This window comes from Bos mutus, chromosome 11 (assembly GCF_027580195.1).
Source record: "Bos mutus isolate GX-2022 chromosome 11, NWIPB_WYAK_1.1, whole genome shotgun sequence".
Lineage (NCBI taxonomy): Eukaryota > Metazoa > Chordata > Mammalia > Artiodactyla > Bovidae > Bos > Bos mutus.
The window spans coordinates 105,400,798-105,417,359 of record NC_091627.1 but is presented as its reverse complement, the minus strand read 5'-3'; the positions used below and the strand labels follow the sequence as shown (position 1 = coordinate 105,417,359).

General features: G+C 45.3%; 1 long non-coding RNA gene and 1 other non-coding gene across 2 annotated transcripts in view; both read left to right on the top strand.

Moving 5' to 3' along the window:
• The window catches only part of LOC138989936 (uncharacterized), a 222,280-nt gene that overhangs the window by 157,296 nt on the left and 48,422 nt on the right, over positions 1 to 16,562 (top strand). The gene's annotated exons all lie outside the window — the stretch shown is intronic.
• Positions 8,810 to 8,882, top strand: TRNAD-AUC (transfer RNA aspartic acid (anticodon AUC)). Its single transcript has one exon. It is a non-coding gene; the product is annotated as a tRNA-Asp (tRNA).

Below are 16,562 nucleotides of genomic sequence, written 5' to 3'. Positions count from 1 at the left end.
AAGGTAGAGATTGGCACAGTGGATTTAAAAAACATAACCTGACTGTGTGTTATTTACAAGAAACTTACCTGAAAGTCAATGACATAGGTAGACTGAGAGCAAAGGAAAGCAAACCATGCAAACATTAATCAAAAGGAAGCGGCTATGTTAATATCAAAGTAGACTTTAGAGCAAAGAAATTTACCATGGGCAAAGAGGGAAATTATATGATCACATGTAGGGTTATTCCAGGGGTTCCCTGGTAGTTCAGCTGGTAAAGAATCTGCCTGCTATGCAGGACACCCCAGTTCTATTCCTGGGTTGGGAAGATCCCCTGGAGAAGAGATAGGCTTCCCACTCCAGTACTCTTGGGCTTCCCTGGTCGCTCAGATGGTAAAGAATCTGCCTGCAATGCGGGAGACCTGGGTTCAATCCCTGGGTTGGGAGGATCCCATGGAGGAGGGCATGGCAACCCACTCCAGTATTCTTGCCTGGAGAATCCCCATGGACAGAGGAGCCTGGCAGGCTACATAGTCCATGGAGTAGCCAAGAGTTGGACACGACTGAGCGACTAAGCACAGCACAATCCAGAGAGAAGACATAGCCATCCTGTGAACCGAACAACATATTTCACAATATGTGAAGCAAGAAGTAGGACAACTGCAAAGAAAAACATAAAGCCGCTGTTGTGGTTGGGAGCTTAAATTTCCATTCATGTCCCACTCTGGACATCTAGAATTACTAAAGAGAAAATCAGCAAAAATATAAAAAAGAAAAAATATAGGACTCAACAATACCATCAGCTGAAAGGATCTAATTGACATTTATAGAATGCTCTGTACTGCAACAGCAGAATATACATTCTTTTAAAGGGCCCATGGAACATTTGCCAAGATAGACCATATCCAAACTTTAACAAATTTGAAAGAACTGAAATCGTATGGAGCCTGGCCATAATAAAATTAAACTAGAAGTCAAAACCAAGAAAATCTCCAGACCTCTGAAAACTCAGTAATAAACTTCTAAATAAGTCATGGGTCAAACAGGTGATGTCAAAGGAAATTTTAACAATACATAGAACTAAAGAAAGTGAAAATAAATATATTGTGAGCTGCAGCTAAAGCAAAGCTGGGAGGGAAATTTATTGCACTAAACGCTTACATTGGAAAAGAGTTATCTCAAGTAACTAAGTTCCTGCTTTGGAAAATCAAAAAGGAACAAAACAAAATAAACTCAAAGCAAACAAAAGGAAGGGAATAAGGAGCAAGAAAGCTGGAAAATAATAGAAAAAAATAACTGGAGTAAAAAAATAGTCTTCAGGGAAAAAAAATCAATAAAGTTAACAACCTCTAGGAAGATAGGCAAAAATAAAAACAGAAGAAGACACAAATAACCAGTATCAGGAATGAAATGAGATACTACAACAAATTCTGGAACCTTTAAAAAGATAATAGGAAAGTACTACAAACAACTTTATGCTTATAGATTCAACATTTTAAAAGAAATGGGCCAGTTCCTCAAAAACTACAAACTAGCAAAACTCAGCCAAGATCAAATAGATAATCTATTCAGTCCTATAACTGTTAAAGACATTGAGTTGTAGTTAAAATAATACCCCCAAATAATCTTCAGTCTCAGATATTTTCCCTGGAAAATTTTACCAAACATTTAAAGAACAACTAGAACTTCACTGATGGTCCCAATGCGGGGTGTCCTGGGTTCGACCTCTGGTCAGGGAACTAGGTCCCATATGCCACGACTAAAGACCCCACTTGCCACAGCTAAGACCCAGAACAGCCAGGTAAATAAAAAAAATATTTTTTAAAAAGAACAATTAATGACATTTGTATACAATCTCTTCCAGAAAATAGATTTTTAAAAATATGATGATCATTTCTGACGTCAAAACCAGCAGAGGCCGTTTAAAAAAAAAAAAAAAGCTAAAGACCAATATTTCTCAAGCACTTAGATGCAAAAATTATCAACCAAATTTAACTATCCAAATACAGCAATTTATAAAAGAATAAGGCCCCATGACCAAGAAGCGTTAATGACAGGTATGCAAGACAGAGTCAATATTTGAGAATCAATCAATATAGTCCTCTATATAAATAGATCAAAGAAGAAAAAGCATATGATCATATTCATTGATTCAGAGAAATCATTTGGCAAAGTTAAATACCCATTAATGACAAAAAGAAATCCTCTCAGTACACTAGGAATAGAGAGGAACTTCTTCAACCTCACGCACCCTATATCAAACTTTGTATTTAGTAGGGAAAGACTGAGTGCGTTCGCTCTAATTCCTGGAATAAAGCAAGGATGTTTGCAGTCACCATTCTTATTCAACACAGTGTTGGAGGTTCTAGCTACTGCGATGAGGCAGGAAAAAGAAAAAAAAGTCATACAAATTGGAAAAGAGGAAATAAAACCATCTTTTGTTACAGGCAACGTGATTTCCCACATCTAGAGATAAGCTGTCTTGCTTTCACTGGCTGCGTTGGCCAGGACAGTGTCCCCACTTGTTCTGAGGGGGCCGCTGCAGCAGGCTGGCACAGGGCCTGAGAGCACAGCTTGGGCGTGGCAGACCAGGTGGACCCCAACACCACCATTCCCAGCTGTGCACCTCCGGGCACTTCCCCTGACCTCCCTGGACTTCGGTCCCCTCATCTGAAGTGGAGGTTATGATAGACACGGGGCCTGTCACTGTGAGTATTAAGTGAGAGCAGAGTACACGAGACCGAGGGGTGTGCCTGCTGCAGGCACCGCCGCTATTGCTGCTGTTGTGTGTGATCCTATATTATCTGCTGTGCTGCCCCCAGGACTGTCACTGGAGCAAGAAACCTCATTCTCTTGTTCAGCGGTCCTGTGACTTATCAGCTCACTCAACCATTCTGAGCCTCAGTGCTTTTATTTATAACGTGGGGAGGATAACCCCTTTCTCATAAGATTCTTGTTAAAACCAGATGAAACAACACATTTTTAAAGTCCTTTGAGCACTTTATAATAATATTAATAATGGCAGATAGAATTTATTGAATACTCTCTAGCACCAGCGCCATGGATTGCTTTTCACTTACAATTTTTTACTTAATCCTTATAACCATGAGTCATTAGTCTCATTTATGTAGATTGGGAAACTAAGGTCCCCGAGAAGTAATCTGCTCAAAGACACAGCTTGTAAGCAACAGAATCCAGACTTGGACCCCTCACCCTAGATTCGGTACCACCTCGGCGGTAAAGAATCTGCCAGCCAACACGGAAGACGCAGTTCAGTCCCTGGGTTGGGAAGATCCCCTGGAGAAGGAAATGGAAACCTACTCCAGTATTCCTACCTAGGAAATCCAAGGGACTGAGCCTTGTGGGCTACAGTCCACGGGGCTACACTAGAGTCAGACACGGCTTACTGACTAAACAACAGCAGCAACCACCCCAGGACCTGGCTGTGCTCATGCTCCACAGAGAAAGTAAGCCAGTGAGGGAAAGAACAGCGTGGCGTGGGGGCTCACTTCCGCTAGCAAGGCGAGTTTAATCCAGTGAAGGGGCCTCAGGTGCAGTGTGTGACAGGCCATGGCAGGGCCAAGAGTCCCCCTTGGCAGGGGCAAGGGGCTCCAAACTAACCACCTGTCTGAGAACGAAGGTTCTCTCTAGGCCACTGAAGCGTAGGATGTTACTCAGAGAGTAACACCTCCACTTCCTTGAAGGACCCGGTGATTAGATGGAGGCCGACGCCGTGCCCAGGTTTAAAAATAACTCCCTGACTTCTAATAGGTGCTCAGTTGGGGCTGAAGTCATCCTTCCAGGTGCAGAAAAGGAAAGCTTGATTGTACGTCATGGACTTAAAATAGGAGTGGGGTCAGAGGGCCAGCTGGGGCTCACGGGTGCCCAGTGGGCAGTTTCTCAGCTGGTATTTCCTGATATTTCCTGCTTTGGGCAGCAGGTTTCTGCCTTTGTTTTTGAGTTGAGAAGGGGTGGAAATGTACATTTAAAAGTTAACTTGCTTTTCTTTCTCCTTCTCCACATGTGCCCTTTTCATCCGTAGTCCACATTCCCCTTTACAGGTCGTTCATGCACTGTCCTGAAATATACTAGGTACAGAAATTAAAACAGGTTAAAACAGGCTAGTTTGCTTCTTTCTCCTTAGCTCTATGCAATGGGTACATGAAGTTTTTCTTGAATATCTTTGCCCAGAGCGAAACAAAGAAGCTACTAGCTGAATAAATCCCACCATCCCATGATATGGTGAGGTCCCTAGATGTGGGGGGTGCTCTCTGGAAAAGTCTCCTTTGCGCAGGAGGGTGGGCTAGAGCCTAAGATCCTAACAATTCTAAGAGTCTGGGATTTGTTTCCTTTTTATAGTCTGGCTATATTTAGGTCGATGAATTGTATTGAAGATGGACTCATCAGTGATTCGTTCAATGAATTCTTTCATTCAGAAGTTATTGAAAGGACTTCTGTTCCAGATAGAATAGCATAAAATCGTTCCTCTCTTCTCTTCTCCCACCTTGGGATAATGATAAACTTTGGAAAAAAGTCAAGCCACCATTAAGAATGAAAAGGCAGGCCGCAGTGGGAGAAGATATTTGCAAATCCGAAAACTGAGAAGAGGCTTGTATCCAGAATAATTAAAAATTTCCATACATCCAAATGAGTCAAAGATTTGGACAGGCACGTCACCAAAGAAGTTACACAGTTTGCCAAGAAATATAAGCAGCAGAGTGCAACGTGAAATCCCAAGGATACACGTCTACATATCCACCAAAGTGCCTGAGAATAAACAAACTAAATGATACAAAGTGCTAGAGAGGACACCTGGCATCCACTGGCTAGTCGGGGTATACACTGGCATTTACCATCACTTCGGAAAATGGTTTGACAGCACTGAGTGCTAAGCACTGTATATCCTATGGCTCAGCAATTCTACCCGTCTGTATACACCCAACTGAAGCACACACTCGTGTGCACTCAAGACGTATACAAAACTGCTCATAACCATCCAGTTACTATAACAAAAGACTGAAAACACCCCAAATGTCCAGCAACAGTGGAATGGATAATTATATTGCGGTGTCCTTGGCGATGAAATGGAGTGATTGAATGCAAACACACAATAACAGAGTTGAAATCATGCTCGGTGAAAGAAGACCGAGAAGAGGGCACCACGCGTGATTCGACATATTCCGGTTCAAGAAAGACGGAGTTAGTCAATGAGGACTGGTGTCTAGATGGTAGTTATCTGGAGGGTGTGACAGGAAGGAGGAAAAAGGTGGGGTACTTTTGAGGTGCAGCAGATGTCCTGTTTCTAGATCTGGGCAGTGACTTCATAGGTTTGGACACTGAACATTTGTCTAGTTCTTATGCTTATCATTCATCCACTTTTCTCTATGTATGTTTCACTTCGAAAAACAGTTTACTTAAAAGAATGTACTTCAGTTTGCCAAGTTGAAAACAGCTACAACATCTTCATTGCCTTGAAAAGAGTTTTTGGTCTCCCACCAAGATGCTGGTCTCCCACTCTGAACCAAGAAGCAAACCAATTAATAGTAAAGTAAGTGGGTTCACGGGCTTCCCAGGTGGTGCTAGTGCTGAAGAACTCGCTTGCCAGTGCTGGAGATGTAAGGGACTCGGGTTCGATCCCTGGATTGGGAAGATCCCCTGGAAGAGGGGATGGGATCCCACTCCAGCATCCTTGCCTGGAGAATCCCAAGGACAGAGGAGCCTGGTGGATGACAGTCCACAGGGTCGAAAAGAACTGGACACAGCTGAAGCGACTTAGCACACATGCGAGCGGGTTCACAAGTGACTTACTTGCAGACGGTCTACACCGAGTGTCCTAATACCTCCCATCCACGGACAAGCCAGCCTTCCTTTCAGCAAAGTAGCCTGTTCCCCTCTCAGCCCATCTGCCTCACCGAGTCCGTGGAAGTCGGTTACCCCAACCCCAGCCCTCTCATCCCTGTGCTGGTCCATCCCCCTGCTCACCAGACACCATGACCAGTGACAAGGGAGACCGGGCCACAGCAGCCCTCTTTGTCACTGTACAGCTCCCTGGTGACCCATCTTTTTCATTCCATGCTGGTGCCCCCTGGCTTGTAGAATTGCGGATATAATTTTTTGGGATTTCCTCTCTCTGGAAACCTTTAGAGAGCTTTTGCTGAGATACTCAGGATACTAAGGTGTCTTTCCTGAGATACTTGGTGAAAATCAGCCAGGCTTTTTTTTTTTTGGCTGTGCTCTTTGTTGGCGAACACTGGCTCTTCATTGCTGTGCACGGGCTTTCTCTAGTGAGCGGGCTCCCGAGCATGAGCTCAGTAGCTGTGGTGTATGGGGTTAGTTGCAGCATGCGGAATCTCCTCAGACCAAGGATCAAACCTGTGTCCCTCACATTGGCCAGTGGATTCTTAACCACTGGACCACCAGGGAAGTCCCAGGCTTTTTTTTTTTAATGAGAAGAGGGGCTCTAATTTGGAAGCTACATCTGCTGAAGGAATGGGCCCTACACAAAAGGGCTGCTTCATTTCATCATGAGATCTTAGGGCCTTCCAATTAATCCCATGCTCTTATCAACCCACAGGGTGACAGGTGTTGGTATAACCAGCTGGACCTTTTTTACAAGCAATCTTTGTGTGGCCCATCATCATCCCTTCCCAGTAGGTTGCTGAAGTTACAGTAAAGCAAGCGGGCCTTGGAGAACCCCCAGCATTGCCTCCTGGCTTGCAGAGAAGGACCCAGGAGGGAAAGTGGAGCAGTAAGAAGACAGGTCTTTGGGGACACCTGATCAGGGATCCCAGGACAGAGCAACTCTTGTTGTTCCAGAAGTAGCTGTCACCTCCTCTCCTTGATTTGTTTTCTTCCTACCATCAAAGTCAGGTTCCAGAAGCCTCCCTAGGAGGGACCAGGGAGCTGGCTGTGCCTCCTACTAGGAGCAAATGGGCTCAGGCAGCCTCAGCTGAGATGGGCTGGAGGAGAGAGGAAGACATGTGGACAAACAGGCAAGAAACACGCACTCCCAAGCTGCCTTGCAGGGGGCTGTGTGAGGAGTGAGGGTCTTGGCTGCTGCAGGTGGGCCTGTGGGTTGGAACCCCACCCCACCTCCTGTCCTCCGGGCCCCCGTCTCCTACCTGTGAGGTAGGGATGGTGGTGGAATCCACTTTGTTGGGTTGCTGGGAGTGATGAATAGCATGTGAAGCACTTAGAACACCACGAATGATGCTAAAATGAGGGTAGACGGCCACCAGCAAAGGCAAGGGTACGTTCTTTTAACTGATAAGGGGAGACGAAGAGGCAGACACAGTGCCTGGTACTTGCTTCCCAGGTGGCACAGTGGTGACCAATCTGCCTGCCAGTGCGGGAGATCCCTGGTTGGGAAGATCCCCTGGAGAAGGAAAGGGCAGCCCACTCTAGTCCTCTTGCCTGGGAAGTCCCATGGACACAGGAGCCTGCCAGGCTGCAGTCCATGGGGTCACAAAGAGTCGGACAGGACTGAACACACACACACACACACACACACACACACACGTGAAGATAGAGCCTGTCTGTTGCCCAAGCTAACCACTGTACCACCTGGCCTCTCAGTAGGACTACCTAGGTATCCAGTGACCATGTGATGTGGCTCCAGAGTTGAAAAGGGAAGAGTCTGATGAGTGGATCACTGGCCGGGGCTGGCAATGGCACCAAAGGAAAAACCGAGGTCACCTCCTCGACTGGTCAGCTCTAATGGATATTTCTAATCAGCACCCAGCCTGGAGGATGCTGGCAGCTGGGGGTGGACAGGGGGCCAGTGGGGAGTCTCTCTGTGGAGTGACCAGGGGCAGCCTAAGGTGCTCAAAAAGTTGGGGACATCTTTCCCCCGGGAAAATAATTCCCTCCTGGGAACTGTCAGCAATGTCCACTGTTTGCAATGTCCTTTGTTTTTTTTTTTCTCATCAAAATTTTATTTTATTTTTTTATTTTTTTTTTTTTATTCTTCCAATTTTATTTTATTTTTAAACTTTACATAATTGTATTTGTTTTTTCTTTTAAAAGTATACAGAACCCTCCTCACTGGCAGAGGAGAAGATATTTGATTTTCTTTTGATGCCCTCAGGCAGAGGAGAAGAAAGTTAGGGAGAAAACTTTAGGGATGCCTCCTATCTGAAAGGAAAGAACCATGACAAAGCAATGTATAGAGACCAGCCGATTTTCTGTGCTGCCCCAGTTTTAGCTGTGCTGGATGCAGTCGCTAAGTCATGTCTGACTCTTACAACCCCATGGACTGTAGCCCACCAGGCTCCTCTGTCCATGGGATTCTCCAGGCAAGGATATTGGAGTGGGTAGTCATTCCCTTCTCCAGGGGATCTTTCTGACCCAGGGATTGAACCTGGGTCTCTCGCACTGCAGGCAAGTTCTTTACAGTCTGAGCCACCAGGGCCTGCAAAATGGGGGCAATGGTGCCTCCCACTCTTGGAAAATCTGTTGTATTCTCTGGCATCTTGGGAGTTTCCCAGCATGCTTTGGCCCAGCTCTGGTTTGGTGTGCTCAGCAAATCAAATGCAAATAAGGCCTGGCTTTCTAGCTCCCATCTCCCTACCTTGGAATGGTCCCTCCCCAGCAGCTCATGGCCACATCTGTCCAGTAAGCTGCCTGCCAGAGGGTTTTCACAAGCTGTTCTGGGTCCTCAGTTAAAGGCACAGTGCCTGACAAGAAAGGCACTTGGTAAACCATAGTTGCCCTGAACTATTTTTCTGTTCCTGATTTACTTCCTAGTCTTGCTTAGGTGGCAAGACTTGCTGTGCCACCATCTAAAGTGACATGCTCCCTCCGAGGAGTGAAAATACAATGAGGTGGGAATTCCCTGATGGTCCAGTGGTTAGGACTCTGCGCTATCACTGCCGAGGGTGTGGGTTCAATCCCCAGTCAAGGAACTAAGATCCCACAAGCTGCATGGTGCAGCCAAAAACAAAAAAAAAAAAGATAAAGGAGGAAGGAATCCTGTGTCCCAGGCAAAGCCAAACACAGTTGTGCCTCCTTGCAGAGGACTCATGGAGAAGGCAATGGCACCCCACTCCAGTACTCTTGCCTGGAAAAGCCCATGGGCGGAGGAGCCTGGTAGGTGGGCTGCAGTCCATGGGGTCGTGAAGAGTCAGACACAACTGAGCGACTTCACTTTCACTTTTCATTTTCATGCATTGGAGAAGGCAGTGACACCCCACTCCAGTGTTCTTGCCTGGAGAATCCCAGGGATGGGGGAGCCCGGTGGTCTGCCGTTTATGGGGTCACACAGAGTCCGACACGACTGAAGCGATGCAGCAGCAGCAGCAGCAGAGGACTCAAGGGCCAGAACGCATCAGGCTCCCTAGAAGTCTACCTGGCAGAAGAGAAACATTTCGGGCTCCTTTCAGCAGTGTGTGGACATGGCCCCACAGGGAAAAGCACACAGGGCAGCTGGATTCTGTTCTCTCTGAAAGTGAAAGTTGTTCGGTCATATCCGACTCTTTGGAACCCATGTGCTGTCCAGGCTCCTCTGTCCATGGGATTTTCCAGGCAAGAATACTGGAGTGGGTTTCTCTGAGATTTCCTCTCTAGCCCTGAGGTTTCCTTCCTAGGTGACTGTTGGAGTCAGTCCTCCCCATGGACTCTGACTCGAGGGAGAGTGGCCGACTAGCTCTAACCTCTAGCATGTTGAAGATTTATTTTCTCCTGACTCGCAGACAGTCATCAGGACAAAGGAGTTCTCACCCTTCTGCTCCTAACTGCTTATATAAGTCACTTAGCCTCTCTGAGACCCAACCTCTCCTGCAGGAGGAGGGTGATGGGCTGGACTTGATTCTAGAACCACAAGACATTGGTCTGCCTTTTAAAAGGGTCGCCTGGGGACATTGCTGTCAATCAGACTCCTCTCCAGACCAATCACAGTCGTCCTTCAGTATCCTTGGGGGGTTGTTTTCAGGACCATGCCTGCCCCCATGGATATAAGAATCCACGGATGCTCAAATCCCTTATGTTAAATGGCACAGTAGAGTCTGCCCTCCGGCTTCGAGGGTCCCACATCCACGAATACGAGGGTGAGCCAGGTGCCCCTGAGAATCTGGTGGAGCAGGACCAGGGGCTCGTATGTGCTGGGGAGGGAGAGGAATTCTGGAATGGATGGCTCCTCCCTCCTGTCCCCTCACTGACCTCAGTAGAGGCCCAAGCGCCCCCCTCCCACTTCCTCTGTGCCCACCTTGTCCTGCTTGCTGGGGATTCTTTTCCAGACTCAGGGATGGATGTGTTTAAGCCCCATGTCCCTGAGAGTGGAGGGCTTCTCTGGTGGCTCAGCGCTAAAGAATCCACCTGCCAATTCAGGAGACCTAGGTTCCATTCGAGGGTCGGGAAGATCCCCTGGAGAAGGAAATGGCTCATACCCAAGAATACCCACTCTAGTGTTCTTGCCTGGGGAATCCCATGGACAGAGAAGCCTGGTGGGCTACAGTCCATGGGGTCACAAGAGTCGGACACGACTGAGCAACTGAAGCACCACCACCACCTCAGGAACATGTCAACTCACTTTCTCCGCCTGCTTCCGTGGGTGTGTAGACGTAGGCTCCTGCAGGACAGGTGTCCAGATTGCTATGGGGATGACTCGGAATCTGTGGGCCTCCAGGGCAGTGTGGGCGGGTCCTCAGGACTCTGGAAGTCTTCCCCAAAGACAGCGACAACAGTTCTTAAGAGTTTTGAAAAGGAGGAATCCCTGCCTGTCATAAAGGATCCTTCCTCTGATGCTGACAATCTCTTGTTGTTGTTAGATGTAACTATTTCCACACAGGACTGAGAAATGGCACCCTGCCCTTTCTCTGCTGGCCGAGAAATAGGGCATACGCCAGCTCCAAGGTCACTGTCGGTGAGAATGGAAAACACCACTTTTCCAGTACATCACATTTCTTCTCTTTCCCGATGCTCTCTCCAGCCTTGTTGTTTTCTCCTTCCTTTTCTTATCATTTCTTTGGCCTTTTCATCTCCTTTCCCGTCCTTCTCTTCAGGCTTCACACTCTAATCTTTACTTAATTTTGAGTGTTCTTTCTGTCTTGGCTTGGTCCAGACTCATTGCAGTTCAGTCGCTCAGTCATATCCGACTCTTTGCGACCCCATGGACTGCAGCACACCAGGCCTCCCTGTCCATCACCAACTCCTGGAGCTTACTTAAACCCATGTCCATCGAGTCGGTGGTGCCATCCAACCATCTCATCCTCTGTTGTCCCCTTCTCCTCCCGCCTTCAACCTTTCCCAGCATCAGGCTCTTTTCACATGAGTCAGTTCTTCGAATCAGGTGGCCAAAGTATTGGAGTTTCAGCTTCAGCATCAGTCCTTTCAATGAATAGTCAGGACTGATTTCCTTTAGGATGGACTGGTTGGATCTCCTTGCATTCCAAGAGACTCTCAAGAGTCTTCTCCAACACCACAGTTCAAAAGCAACAGTTCTTCAGCACTCAGCCCTTTTTATAGTCCAACTCTCACATCCATACATGACCACTAGAAAAACCATAGCTTTGACTAGACGGACCTTTGTTGGCAAAGTAATGTCTCTGCTTTTGAATATGCTGTCTAGATTGGTCACAACTTTTCTTCCAAGGAGGAAGCATCTTTTAATTTCATGGCTGCAGTCACCATCTGCACTGATTTTGGAGCCCCCCAAAATAAAGTCTGTCACTGTTTCCACTGTTTCCCCATCTATTTGCCATAAAGTGATGGGACCAGATGCCATGACCTTCGTTTTTTGAATGTTGAGCTTCAAGCCAGCTTTTTCCCTGTCCTCTTTCACTTTCATCAAGAGGCTTTTTAGTTCATCTTCATCTACCATAAGGGTGGTGTTATCTGCATATCTGAGGTGACTGATATTTCTCCTGGCAATCTTGATTCCAGCTTGTGCTTCCTCCAGCCCAGCACTTCTGGGCTTATGTACTCTGCATAGAAGTTAAATAAGCAGGGTGACAATATACAGCCTTGAAGTACTCCTTTCCCTATTTGGAACAAGTCTGTTGTTCCATAGCCAGTTCTAGCTGTTGCTTCCTGACCTGCATATAGGTTTCTCAAGAGGCAGGTCAGGAGGTCTGGCATTCCCATCCCTTTCAGAATTTTCCACAGTTTGTGGTGATCCACACAAGCAAAGGCTTTGGCATAGTCAATAAAGCAGAAATGGATGTTTTTCTGAAACTCTTTTGCTTTTTCGATAATCCAGCGGATGTTGGCAATTTGATCTCTGGTTCCTCTGCCTCTTCTAAAACCAGCTTGAACATCTGGAAATTCATGTTTCATGTACTATTGAAGTCTGGCTTGGAGAATTTTGAGCATGACTTTACTAGTGTGTGAGATGAGTGCAATTGTGCAGTAGTTTGAGCATTCTTTGGCATTGCCTTTCTTTGGGATTGGAATGAAAACTGACCTTTTCCAGTCCTGTGGCCACTGCTGAGTTTTCCAAATTTGCTGGCATATTGAGTGCAGCACTTTCACAGCATCATCTTTTAGGATTTGAAATAGCTCAACTGGAATTCCATCACCTCTACTTGCTTTGTTTGTAGTGATGCTTCCTAAGGCCCACTTGAGTTCACATTCCAGGATGTCTGGCTCTAGGTGAGTGGTCAAACCTGTGCTTATCTGGGTCATGAAGATCTTTTTTGTATAGTTCTTCTGTGTATTCTTGCCACCTCTTCTTAATATCTTCTGCTTCTGTTAAGTCCATACAATTTCTGTCCTTTATTGAGCCCATCTTCGCATGAGATGTTCCCTTGGTATCTCTAGTCTTTCCCATTCTATTGTTTTCCTCTATTTCTTTGCACTGATCACTGAGGAAGGCTTTCTTATTTTTCCTTGCTATTCTTTGGAACTCTGCATTCAAATGGGTATATCTTTCCTTTTCTCCTTTGCTTTTCCCTTCTCTTCTTTTCACAGCTATTTGTAAGGCCTCCTCAGACAGCCATTTTGCTGTTTTGCATTTCTTTTCCATGGGGATGGTCTTGATTCCTGTCTCCTGTACAATGTCACGAACCTCCATCCATAGTTCATCAGGCACTCTGTCTATCAAATCTAGTCCCTTAAATCTATTTCTCACTTCCACTGTATAATCATAAGGGATTTGATTTAGGTCATACCTGAATGGTCTAGTGGTTTCCCCCACTTTCTTCAATTTAAGTCTGAATTTGGCAATAAGGAGTTCATGATCTGAGCCACAGTCCACTCCTGGTCCTGTTTTTGCTGACTGTATAGAGCTTCTCTATCTTTAGCTGTAAAGAATATAATCAATCTGATTTCGGTGTTGACCATCTGGTGACGTCCATGTATAGAGTCTTGTGTTGTTGGAAGAGGGTGTTTGCTATGACCAGTGCGTTCTCTTGGCAAAACTCTATTAGCCTTTGCCCTGCTTTATTCTGTACTCCAAGGCCAAATTTGCCTGTCACTCCAGGTGTTTCTTGACTTCCTACTTTTGCATTCCAGTATTTCTTGACTTCCTACTTTTGCATTGATGAAAAGGACATCTTTTTTGGGTGTTAGTTCTGAAAGGTCTTGTAGGTCTTCATAGAACCGTTCAACTTGAGCTTCTTCAGCATTACTGGTAGGGGCATAGACTTGGATTACCATGATATTGAATGGTTTGCCTTGGAAACGAACAAAGATCATTTTGTCGTTTTTGAGATGCATCCAAGTACTGCATCAGACTCTTTTTTTGACTATGATGGCTACTCCATTTCTTCTAAGGGATTCCTGCCCACAGTAGTAGATATAATGGTCATCTGAGTTAAATTCACCCATTCCGGTCCATTTTAGTTTGCTGATTCCTAAAATGTCGATGTTTACTCTTGCCGTCTCCTGTTTGACCACTTCCAATTTGCCTTGATTCATGGACCTAACATTCCAGGTTCCTATGCAATATTGCTCTTTAGCGCATCGGACCTTGCTTCCATCACCAGTCACATCTACAACTGGGTGTTGTTTTTGCTTTGGCTCCATCTTTTCATTCTTTCTGGAGTTATTTCTCCATTGATCTCCAGTAGCATATTGGGCACCTACTGACCTGGGGAGTTCATCTTTCAGTATCCTATCATTTTGCCTTTTCATACTGTTCATGGGGTTCTCAAGGCAAGAATACTGAAGTGGTTTGCCATTCCCTTCTCCAGTGGACCACATTCTGTCAGATCTCTCCACCATGACCTGTCTGTCTTGGGTGACCCTACATGGCATGACTTACTTAGTTTCATTGAGTTAGACAAGACTGTGGTCCATGTGATTAGACTGGTTTAGATCTAGATTAGATTAGATTAGTTTTCTGTGATTGTGGTTTCAGTCTGTCTGCTCGCTGATGCCCTCTCAGCACCTACCATCTTACTGGGGTTTCTCTTACCTTGGACATGGGGTATCTCTTCACGTGATATATATGCAGAGTAAATCATGTGAAATCCCAGGCTGGATAAAGCACAAGCTGGAGTCAAGATTTCCCAGAGAAATATCAATCACCTCAGATATGCAGATAACACCACCCTTAAGGCAGAAAGCAAAGAGGAACTAAAGAGCCCCTTGATGAAAGTGAAAGAGGACAGTAAAAAAGCTGGCTTAATACTCAACATTCAAAAAACGAAGGTCATGGCATCTACTCCCATCACTTTATGGCAAATAGATGGGGAAACAATGGAAACAGTGACAGCCTTTATTTTCTTGGGCTCCAAAAATCACTGCAGATGGTGACTGCAGCCAAGAAATTAAAAGACACTTGCTCCTTGGAAGAAAAGCTTTGACAAACCTAGACAGCATATTTAAAAGCAGAGATATCATTTTGCTGCATAGTCAAAGCTATGGTTTTTCCAGTAGTCATGTGAGAGTTGGACCATAAAGAAGGCTGAGCGCTGAAGAATTGAGGCTTTTGAACTGTGGTGTTGGAGAAGACTCTTGAGAGTCCCTTGGACTGCAAGGAGATCCAACCAGTCCATCCTAAAGGAAATCAGTCCTGAGTATTCATTGGAAGGGCTGATGCTGAAGCTGAAACTCCAATACTTTGGCCACCTGATTCGAGGAACTGACTCATTTGAAAAGACCCTGATGCTGGGAAAGATTGAAGGCAGGAGGAGAAGGAGAAGACAGAGGATGAGATGGTTGGATGGCATCAGCAACTCAATGACATGAGTTTGAGCAAGCTCTGGGAATTGGTGAAGGACAGGGAAACCTGGTGCGCTACAGTCCATGGGGTCTCAAAGAGTCGGACATGACTTACTGACTGAACTGAACTGAACTGAGGTTATTCTGATACATCTTGAAATTTGAAAAACCATTGCTTCAAATGCCTAGATATCTCGATTAGTATCACTAAGTGAAAGATTGTTTGCTGACGTAGAGATGGCCTTGGTGGACGGCATATGTCTGAGGAAGGCTGAGTAGGAGGTGGGGCAGGGGAAGAAGGAGGAGGGAGAGGTGGGTGTTCATAGCAGGGGAGACTGGTCGTGTTCAATTAGGACTTGGTTTGGTTAGGGGGCAGCCTGACTGGTTACGGGGTGGGTGATTTGGGGAATTAGAAAACCGGGAGAATTTAATTCAAAGAAAAAAGTCCTTATTCCCAAAGATGATTTCTGCACTATCTAAATAAAATAACTAAATAACTCTGCTTGCTTCCATAGCAAAAGCTAAGTGAAGTAACCACTTGGTTCTTAAATTATTTCCGATAAATGGAGAAAAGGGGTCCTTCCAGAAATTATGGAACTTTCAAACATACAAAGGAAAAACTTCAGAGAGTAATATAAAATCACTTAATAATGATTTAATAGAGACAACATTTAAAAAATTTTTTTATCATGGTAAAAGTCACATAATATAAAACATAATGTAAAAGCAATTTTGCCACATTTCACTGTACAGTTCAGTGGAATGAAGAGCATTCACACTGTTGTGTACCTCTTACATCCATCTCTTGAAATGTTCACCTTCCTAAGCTGAAATTCTGTCCCTAGTAAACACGAAGTCCCCATTCCTCCTCCCACCCCTCCACCTCCAGCCCCTGGCATCTACCAATGTACTTTCTAACTCTATGAATTTAACTATTCTAGATACCTTGTGTAAGTGGAATCAAGCAGTATTTGAACAGTGACAACATTTAGCATATGGTAGATGATAATATTTTATTATATTGGCTCCAGATCTTTATAAAGAGCATGCAGTTGGACCCCCCCAAAATACCCCCATTGTTTACTAAGTTTTACACATTAATATAAATGGAGGAATTCTGCAATCTGCTTTCTTGTTTCCATGTTGCTGAATTCTACTTTTATTGCTCCCCTGGACATGGCTCATTCTCACCGGTGGTAGGTGGCCCCTTCTCATCCTGATGGGCATTTAAGCGAGGATCCTGGTCAGTGTTTCCATGTGCTCAGGTGGGAGAGTAAACAATGGAAGTAGGCAATTATCTTTAAATATATTTAAGAAGAGGTTTTTTTCACCCAGTTTAAACAGAAAGGCCTTCAGATACACAGCTGGGGCTACACTATCAGTTTTCCAAGAAAAAAATGTCTTTGTCCATAAGCCCACATTCTTTTCTTCTGTGACTCATCCAGCCAATCGTGGTTGAGCAGCTTGCCTGGGTCTGGCGCTGT